The following is a 10,684-nucleotide window of genomic DNA, read 5'->3' as shown; positions in this document are numbered from 1 at the left end:
ATACTGAACCGAGGACAAAGATAAGGAACAACCACAGGTTAAAATCAGCTTGAAGAACTGAAAAGGAATGAGCTCCATTCTAAGCACTCCATTTGCCATCACTGCATGTAAGATGATTTATTTCCTGCCCCTCGCAGTACCCTAAGGGGCGCTGGTGAGAAATGGGAAATGCACACGCCACCAGGCCCATCCATCCACTGCTGTGCTCCCTGTGCACTGTGAAGTTGGCATGTAACCAGTCATCTTTACGTCCCTCATTTCCCGCATCTTATTACAGGGCACCTCATTTTTAAAAGCATTTAAATGAAGCAGATGTTAACCCCATTCATTCCACTTTCCCAGGGAACATGTCGACGATGATTTTTAAAACGCCAAAGAAAACATCCAAGTATTTTGTTCCCTGGTTAAGAATACATCCGTGGAATAGGCGGAAGGAAATACATAAAACACACTATGGTCATTCAAGAAATAACTATAAGGCATGTCAAGCGACAGAAAACTGAGCACTCACTAAATTAAAAAAAAAAAAAAGAAGGATGTCTTGTGTCAAAATGGCTTTTTTACACACTTATTTCAAAAACAAGTTTTGAAAATTAAATTCCATCCACCGGCTGAAAGCAGAACACATTAAGGCTTGACTATAATGCCATTATCCAAGTGGCAGCTCCCTTTCTTTTCTGCAACCACGTTAACTGACAAACCAGCCTTGGGGCTCCCCTTGCATAGTGCCTTGAAGTCCTTCTGCTTGATGCGGAGCAGTTCGCTGCTCCCCAGTAACGAGGGTCGAATGGCGGGATGTGGCATCCAGAATGGACTCTCCAAAGGCTGTCCCGTTTCCCAGAGCACAGATGGGCACTGCATCCTAAGAATCCCCAAAACTGGTCGTTAGAAAAGTAAACATTGTCTTTTCCTTGAAGTATATAGTTGACCCTTGAACAATGCGGGGGTCAGGGGTGCCAAACTTCCGCTCAGTAGAAAATCTGAGTAAATCGTGGTTCCTCTGTATCCACCTCTTCTACATCAGCAGATTCAACCAGCCACAGATTATGAGGTACTGTGGTATTTACTATTGAAAAAACTCTGCTGTGAGTGGACCCACATAGTTCAAAGCCATGTTGTTCAAGGGTCAACTGTAATTTGCATACAGTAAAACACTCAAATCAATTGCACAGTTCAGCAAGTTTTGACAAATATATACACCATGTAATCACCACCCAAATCAAGAAACAGAGCATTTCTATCACCCCTGAAAGTTTCTTCATGCTCCTTTCCAGTCAGGACGCTGCTTTCAGAGGCAATCATCGTTCTGATTTCCAACACCATAAAAGAATTTCGCCAGTTTTAGAACGTCACATAAAAGGAATCGGACAGGGCTTCCCTGGTGGTGCAGTGGTTGAGAATCCGCCTGCCAATGCAGGGGACATGGGTTCGAGCCCTGGTCCGGGAAGATCCCACATGCTGCGGAGCAACTAAGCCCGTGCGCCACAACTACTGAGCCTGCGCGCCTAGAGCCTGTGCTCCGCAACAAGAGAGGCCACCGCAGTGAGAGACCCGTGCACTGCAATGAAGAGCATCCCCCGCTCGCCACAACTAGAGAAAGCCCGTGCACAGCAACGAAGCCCCAGTGCAGCCAAAAATAAAATAAGTAAGTAAATTTATTTTTTTTTTAAATCACGTGGACATTAATTTTGCAAGGCATTATCAACTAAGGGAGATACACAAGGGTAATCCTGAGTTAGAAAGCACAGTTTTCCTTTCATGCATCTCATACAAGATAATAGGCAAATGTTATTTATACATTACTAAGACAAATGCCCATACGAACCCAGTTCCTTGAACGATACCAAATTGCTTCTGCACAGATATGACTGTATAAAACTGTGTTCAGGAAAATAAAATCAATAATATCTCAAAAGAGAATGAAAGATCATGGGGAAATGTAAAAATGGCTTGCTAATAAATTTTCCGGAAAGGGATCTGCAAACAAACTGTCAGAAAAATATCCCCAGAGCTGAAACACCAGTAATCAGCAAATTAGATACTTCTGAGTAATTTTCAAATTCTAGTAAAAGCACAAGATGGATTACGATAAATCACAGCCTTTCACAAATTCTCTAGGCTATCATGTTTGCTTGAGGACCCCACCAGCCTACTTCATCTTTTTTGTATCATCTGAACCCTTCAGAAAGAATTCTCTTAGCCTAATTTCTACTTTCCAGTGTAAATTTCTATTTTAAAACCTGACAGGGATGAACCATAAATATTACTCCTGCCACTATCCACGTAGATTAATTATCTATGGTTATCCACAAACTACAATGCAAAAGAACTATGAAGATCTGTTATTTGTGACCCAGCTGTAGGTTTTTTTAAAAATTTATTTATTTTGGCTGCATTGGGTCTTCGTGGCTATATGCGGGCTTTCTCTGGTTGCTGGTGAGCGGGGGCTACTCTTCATCACGGTGCGCAGGTTTCTCATTGCGGTGGCTTCTCTTGTTGCGGAGCACGGGCTCCAGGCACACGGGCTTCAGTAGTTGTGGCGCACGGGCTTAGTTGCTCTGCAGCACGTGGGCTCTTCCCAGACCAGGGCTCAAACCCTTGTCCCCTGCACTGGCAGGCGGACTCTTAACCACTGCGCCACCAGGGAAGCCCCCAGCTGTAAATTTTTATGGATCAAGTTGTCCTCTGCATTTCTCACCTTCTATCCCTGACACGTCACCACGTGTCACCAAAGGTACACAAAGTAAGACACAGGCTGTGAAAGTCACTTGAGCCCATCTTCCTGCTAGTGAGCAGCTCCTGTACTAAAGACAAAAGGTTGAAATTATTCCTGGATTTCCGCTAGAGAGTTTAACAGGACCCTTGCCTCATCACAGGTAACAACATTCAGTCACGTCAGTATTGCCAAGCGCCTTCTCGGTGCAGCTCACTGTCAGGACCTCTGCGTGCAGACAGACACCAGCCCGGTCATTTCATCCAGCCCCTCAGCTTATAGCCAGTGTCCCACACTCTCCCACCAGAGCTGAGTGTGGGATCCCTCCTTCCTTCATCTCCTCTTTCACACTTGATCCTCCCAAATTGAAGGACAGGGATCATAAAAACAAGCTACGGTCTTGAAGGTAGGACTGTAAACCCTCACCTGAAAGAAGTGTTACCTGCAAGTCCAAACTTGACTATCAGCCGACTCAGTATTTTTAGGACAAATTTACTTAGGAATCTGAATGGATCTGCGAAGTGTGCATTGGGCACTGGGATAACTGGGCACAGGAAAGAAGAAAGTCCTAAGAAGACCATCTTCACCCTAAAGATGAATCACTCTCTTTACAGTCCCTGGGGGCCAGGCCTTGTTTACACTTGAATTCCGGGGGGCGTTGTGCACAGTGTTTAGAAAATAATTATCAAATAAGGACATTGACATTCAAATGTTCTCTCATGTAGCAGAACCAGTATGTGTCTCTCAGTTTGTAAATTCAAAGATAGGGGAAATGTGAGGAGCATGAATGTGAGTCGGTGTGGCAGAAGGACTCTTATTTTGGTCCACGCTGCCAGCTAACCAGACCCCTCCCTGTAGGTAAGAGTTGCAAGCCTGAAACCCTGTAGAGAGGCTCACTGCACGCTTTCACCAGTAGCTGCACGTGTCAGTTTCTGAATGCAACACTGTTACTCCTTTTAAGCTCATACAGGCTCTAGAGATCTGCTCATGTCTCAATAATTATTAAATAGGACTCTTATTTTCTGCTCATTTGCAGATTAATGTTCAGAAAGGTTACCCCAAAGGAAATATTTACAGTGACAGAGGCTGAAGAAAGCAATCAGCAAAGACGATGAAACATCAACGGTGAAGGAAGGTCCTATTTTACATTAAGGTGGCAATTTCTTTTGAGGACTTTCAAAGATGAAGAGTTAAAAACTTGAGTGTCTTCAAATACGAAGATGTGTTTAGCAGATGCTGCTGGGGTCCTGCGTGATTCCCCCACCCCACCCCTACACTCGAAGGCATCCTTGCGTTCTGGACAGTGCCCACACATGCCTGTGCTTTCCCCTCTCACCTGCACTGCTCTGCCTGAGAGGACAGCGCTGGGCAGTTCATGCCTGTAACGTGCATCTTCAAGCAGAGGGGCATGAACGTAGGAAGATAAATAACCCAGCTTCCTACCCTACACCGTTTCTTAGAGGGTCCCCAGAAGGAGTGACCCCAGCTGCCCACAGCTGAACTCCTTATCCACACACTTTTGCTGGCATTCCTCATTCCTCGTCTCAATTCCCCGCTTCCTTGCAGTGTTTCCTGGGGTCTCCTCCATAAAAACCACACGCAGCCAAATCCCTGTCTCCAGGTTGGCTTCTGGGGGAACAAGAGACTGGGTTGGCTAAACACGGCTGTGAGTCCCAAATTACACTGAGACCTCTAGGGAGGTACTGGGCTGAACCAATATTCCCAGAGAGATTCTGTAATACCGACAGATTCCAGTTTGTCACTGACTGCTTTGCATCAGACACATTCTACGTGCAGTAGCCCTTGGGTGACACCTGGGAAGACTTCATTGTCTTAGTAAAGCACACCGGGTCTCTGAGGCCAGTGCTACTATGACTAGGGGTGATGGGCTCTCAAACAAAGAATTACCTATGGCAGGTTACTGATATGACTGATATGATACCTGGTTTCTTCTTTGGATCTGATAAAGCTCTCTCTCATCCATCAGTCCACCTGATCACTCCTTCTCCTACCATCTAAACCCTTAATTACCCACTCACCCTTAATAATACACATCCTCCTGTGCATCACTATGCACATGAGTCTCCACACATGTGAGCGGAGTACTATGTGCCATGCACTGGACCAGGTGTCATGACTATGACGTCTGCTTAATTCCTCACAACAGTTAAAGGAGATAATGTATTTAAGTCCTCTGCACAGTGCCTGGCTCAAAAGAAATGCTTAATAAATTTTGGATATTCTTACTGATGGTAGTATTAAAACAATCCTGCAACATTGGGATTATTGCTATTTTATAGGTTGAGGAAAATCAGGCTCAAAGATGTTCGATAATCTGCCCAAACGTGACTAACGAACTGTCTAGAAGAGTTGGGACTAGACACTAGTCAATCTAATTAGCTCCCATGTATTTCTTAAACTGTTATATGAAATTTAAGTACTTCTTTCCAAGGCTCAGTAGGAAAATTGATTAATTGGATTGATTGATTGAAGTATTAATTTAATCCATACAGGTTCTTTTTTCAATCAGCCAATTTACAGATTTACTGAACACCTAGTAATTCCATATCACCAGGAAAATACCCACATTTGGCACTGCTCTCCCTCTAACCCTCCAATTCCAATAGCGGGGTCCACTTGACCCTTATCTAGAGGATCAAATCTATTCCAGGCTGGGGCACCAATCTTCTTACTCAACAGGAGAAATATAAAGAATCAAAGCCAGAAACTAAGGATCGCATCCACATTTCTGCTTTTCCCACTCTGATCCTGTGCCCCAGTTCTGATCACAGAGTGCCAACTTCAGCTGGAGAAACTGGGTTCCTATCTTTCTGTTGTCTCTGCCCTGATAACCTGCCTGGTATCCTAATTCTTCCCAAAGTGACAGACTGCCTTGTTCTGACAGCCTCCCTGCGCCCCGGCTCCCCTCGGGCATCCTTCCAACACCAGGCCTCTTCGTCAGCCTGCCTGGCCTCCCACCTCCATCCCTGGGCCTGCTTCCTGCCTCCCTGCCCATGACCAAGCCCTACCCATCACGTTAGACCTGCCTCAGCCCTTCACCTGCTCACCTGGGGGCTGTGCTTCTCCAGCACTCTGCTTGCCCCTCGACTCCTGCCCAGCACCCCCTGCTCAGGCTCTCGAGATGGCACCCACCTCCACTATGGGCAGCCCCAGCTTCCGGCTTCTCCTCCTGCCCAGCTTGGTACCAACTGAAGTCAGGAGCAATATCTTGGTGTGGTATGGGTTTCAGCGGAATAGGTGGGGTCTGGTTATCTTCACTCATGAAAGTTGGTGTTAGGAAAGTTAACAAACATGTCAATGATCCAGCCCTGCTGGAAGGCAGGGAGCATCCAAGGTTACACACCTGGTGGCACCAGGGTCAGCACACTCCACGCTTAGCGGGAAAATCCCCTGGAGGCAGCACAGGGAGAAGAGCATGTACCTTGTAGACCAGATTCAAAGCTCATCTCTGCCAGTTACTAACCCTGGGCTTTGGGGAGAAGGCTCCCAGGTGCCTCAGTATCCTCATTTGCGAATGGACACAATCTTTCTCATGAGATTATTAACAGAATTCAATGTAAGTAACAGTCCTATGTGATTCCTGGCAAACAGTAGGTGCTCCATAAAAAATGGAAGATATTATTTCTGACTTAATCTATACATGTATATAAATAAGACCATCTACATTTCTAAAAAGCAAATCGGAGTTTTCTACTATTTAAGTAACAGAGAATCTCTATATTCATTTTGTGTTCATCTCCAATTAATGATGGCTTTTCAACACTTAAATTCTGAGTTTCTCTGTCCCCCAGTCTGGGTGTCAAGTGGTGTGAATGATCTGCAAAACACTTCAGCTCTCTGGGGGAGCCTGTATTCAAAGGAACCCTTCTGACGAATCCTGAGAATCCTTTTGTATGGCAACAAATCACCCCTTAATTTATCTGCTTTATACATCTGGAGTACAGTATACTGGGTTTTCTTAAAGCAGGCATTCTTGTAGGAGGCATTTTCTTTGTTTCATAACTACGGTATGAACATGGGAACTGTGTTAAGAAAGCCCATGGTTATGTGTGACTGATATCCAAGCTAATAAACACAGGTCTTGCAAATGATGTCTGTGAGCAGCTGCTGAAATCCAATTTGCACAAGTTAGACATTCTGATGAAATTTAAAACGATAAAATAGAAGAATTCTCTGTGGTAAGTACAGCAGTTTTTTTGACTGTCCTATAACTTTAAGGGATATTAGATATTTTATTATACATATTTAACTCACTTCCCTATTAATGGCTCAAGAAGAGTTAAATGTCTCACCACATATTTATTGTTACGGACACACACTGGGTTAACGTCAAGGAATAAATCTGTCTTTAAGTGTGTAGCCCTTGAAACATAAATTATTACAAAGATATATTTTGACAATTTTTATTTTAGGCCTATAGGCAATACTTGCCACTGAATCTGGTAGTGCCTAGGTTTATTTCATGAGTTTGAATTTAGTTCTGGAATTTATGGGGTGGTCCAAATCCTTGTAGTAAATAAAAATTTGTCTCTGAATTTGTCAAGACATCAGAGCACATGTGCTGTCCAAAGGATTTACTGCCAAGCATGAAGGGAAAACGCTTCTAAGACAAAGGTGTTTCTTTCCTAACAAACAGCACAAAGTCTGTTACTTTGAGAGCACTTCTCTAGAATCACAGCTTAACAAGATCAGGCAAGCTGGCTGCAGAAGGTACCGTGAGAATGGACTAGCATTAGCATCTGATAACTGAATCAGGGAGGCCAGCCCGTTTCAGCGGAGAGCAAGTCTGTCCTGCACCGAGGCTCTGTCTCACCTCCACCCAAACGGAGAATTACATGACAACAAAACTAAATGCAGTAGGCAGATGCCCCATGCAGAATGCTAAATAAACGCTGATCAGATCCTAACAGAGTGTGACCGGAGCATAGACAAGTACTGATAGTAAGAGATGACATGATATCTCATTGTAGTTTTGATTTGCATTTCTCTAATGATTAATGATGTTGAGCATTCTTTCATGTGTCTGTAGGCCATCTGTATATCTTCTTTGGAGAAATGTCTATTTAGGTCTTCTGCCCATTTTTGGATTGGGTTGTTCGTTTTTTTGTTATTGAGCTGCATGAGCTGCTTGTAAATCTTGGAGATTAATCCTTTGTCAGTTGCTTCATTTGCAAATATTTTCTCCCATTCTGATGGTTGTCTTTTGGTCTTGTTTATGGTTTCCTTTCAGAATGGCCATCATCAAAAAATCTAGAAACAATAAATGCTGGAGAGGGTGTGGAGGAAAGGGAACACTCTTGCACTGTTGGTGGGAATGTAAATTGATACAGCCACTATGGAGAACAGTATGGAGGTTCCTTAAAAAACTACAAATAGAACTACCATACGACCCAGCAATCCCACTACTGGGCATATACCCTGAGAAAACCATAGGTCAAAAAGTGTCATGTACCACAATGTTCATTGCAGCTCTATTTACAATAGCCAGGACCTGGAAGCAACCTAAATGTCCATCGACAGATGAATGGATAAAGAAGATGTGGCACATATATACAATGGAATATTACTCAGCCATAAAAAGAAATGAAATGGAGGTATTTGTAATGAGGTGGATGGAGTTAGAGTCTGTCATACAGAGTGAAGTAAGTCAGAAAGAGAAAAACAAATACAGTATGCTAACACATATATACGGAATCTAAGGAAAAAAAAAAAAAAAAGGCCATGAAGAACCTAGTGGCAAGACGGGAATAAAGACACAGACCTACTAGAGAATGGACTTGAGGATATGGGGAGGGGGTGGGGTGAGATGTGACAGGGTAAGAGAGTGTCATGGACATATATACACTACCAAATGTAAAATAGCTAGTGGGAAGCAGCCGCATAGCACAGGGAGATCAGCTCGGTGCTTTGTGACCACCTAGAGGGGTGGGATGGGGAGGGTGGGAGGGAGGGAGATGCAAGAGGGAAGAGAAATGGGAACATATTGTATATGTATAACTGATTCACTTTGTTATAAAGCAGAAGCTAACACACTATTGTAAGGCAATTATACTTCAATAAAGATGTTTAAAAAAAAAAAAAAAAAAAAAAAAAGAGATGACAGACAAGCACTGTGGACCTGGCACCTTTCCCGTTTTATTGACTCAATAAATGTGTTCAGAAAATGTTTCCTAATGATGGCGATGTTCTATGTCTGAAAATAATGGGGTGAAGTGAGAATGAACCGAGGAATCAGACAGGCAAAAACACAAAGACAGGGAAAGACACAGAAAGCCACGTGGTGGAGAAACATGCCTGTTCTCCAAATTTTATACACAAGTATGCAACACTTAAAAACATCTTTGTTGTAGAGACAGAGAGGGTTAAAAAAAAAAAAAAAGCAGTTTACTTTGGGGGAGAACCAGTAAGAGATCATTTTCCAAAATCTGGCTAAAAATTGCCAGAGAACTCTATAGAGACGGATGAGAGGATGAATAAAGTGATGACCAAGGCCAAGTGAAGCCCCATTCTCTGATCCCACGAAATACATGAACAGTACTGTTAAACTTCTTGCCATTTCTAATACCAAGTGCATGTCCTGCTTTCTCTATTCTAGCACTGCCCTCTTGTGATAAAATGACAACATTGCAACCAACTTTTCCTTCTCAAAATAGTCATTAAAAAGCCCATAATCCCTGCTCTTTGCCAAGCTTCCTACTAAGTGCTGCATATAGATTAACTCATTTAAGGTAGGAACTATTTTCCCCAACTTGTAGGTACTCTAACTTGCTTACGGTCACACAGCAATTAAATGGCTCTGAGGATTTCAAAAGAAGTCTGATTTAAACCATTGTGGGTTGCATTAGGAAAATATTAACACTTTAAGCATCTGTTAGAGATCTCACGAATTAATAAACCATCCCATTCCCTATTTTGCAGCATGAACTTCTATTCGCTCCGCAGCCGTCAGAAATTCTTCTTTCAGTCCCCCCGCCGCCGTGATTGGCCATCCGCGAGTGACGTGGCGGCCGCCTTGGCCTATGGCAGTGGAGCCGGCCGGTGGCGGGTGTGGAAGCGGCGGGGCGCTGAGGAGGCGGGTGCCCGGCAGCGAGGGCGGGTGCGGGCGGCGCGCGCGGCCTTTGCTTCGCTCTATCCCGGCGCCGGCGGGATGATGCGCTTCGGTCTGACCGTGGTCCGGCATGGAGACACAAGACTTAGCAAGGAGAAGATACTTCAAGGACAATGAATAGATGAGCCTCTTTCAGAAACTGGATTTAAACAAGCAGCTGCTGCTGGTATATGTCTTAATAACGTGAAGTTTACTCACATTTTTTCCAGTGACCTCATGAGGACAAAGCAGACCGTGCATGGAATTTTGGAGAAGAGCAAATTTTGCAAAGATATGACAGTAAAGTATGATTCAAGACTTGGAGAAAGGAAATACGGGGTTGCAGAAGGCTGGCCACTGAGTGAGCTAAGGGCCATGGCCAAAGCAGCTGGGCAGGAGTGCCCTGTGTTCACACCACCCAGAAGAGAGACCTTGGACCAGGTGAAAATGCGTGGAAAAGACTTCTTTGAATTTGTCAGCTGATCCTGAAAGAAGGTCAGAATGAAGTTTTCCCAAGAAGCCCCGAGCAACTGTCTGGAAAGTTCTTTGGCAGAGATATTTCCTTTAGGGAAAACCTGTGCCTCCAAGTTTAATTCGGACAGCGGCGCTCCAGGATTAGTGGCCAGTGTCTTAGTTGTGAGTCACGGCGCCTACATGAGAAGCCTGTTGGATTATTTCCTGACCGACCTTAAGTGTTCCTTCCCGGTGACCCTGAGCAGGTCCGAACTCACATCAGTCAGCCCCAATACAGGGATGAGCATCTTTATCATAAACTTTGAGAAAGGAGAAGTGAAACCAACCACCAGTGTGTGTGTGTGAACCTACAGGGCCACCTGACCGGGGTGACCAAAACTCACTAAATG

General features: G+C 44.2%; 1 pseudogene; it reads left to right on the top strand.

The window, feature by feature from the left end:
* The first annotated feature begins 9,881 nt into the window (after positions 1-9,881).
* LOC118894473 lies at positions 9,882-10,681 on the top strand (annotated as a pseudogene).
* The last annotated feature ends 3 nt before the right edge of the window (positions 10,682-10,684 follow it).

This window comes from Balaenoptera musculus, chromosome 4 (genome assembly GCF_009873245.2).
Source record: "Balaenoptera musculus isolate JJ_BM4_2016_0621 chromosome 4, mBalMus1.pri.v3, whole genome shotgun sequence".
NCBI lineage: Eukaryota > Metazoa > Chordata > Mammalia > Artiodactyla > Balaenopteridae > Balaenoptera > Balaenoptera musculus.
Note: the sequence above shows the minus strand (reverse complement) of the source record. Positions and strands in the feature narration are given on the sequence as shown.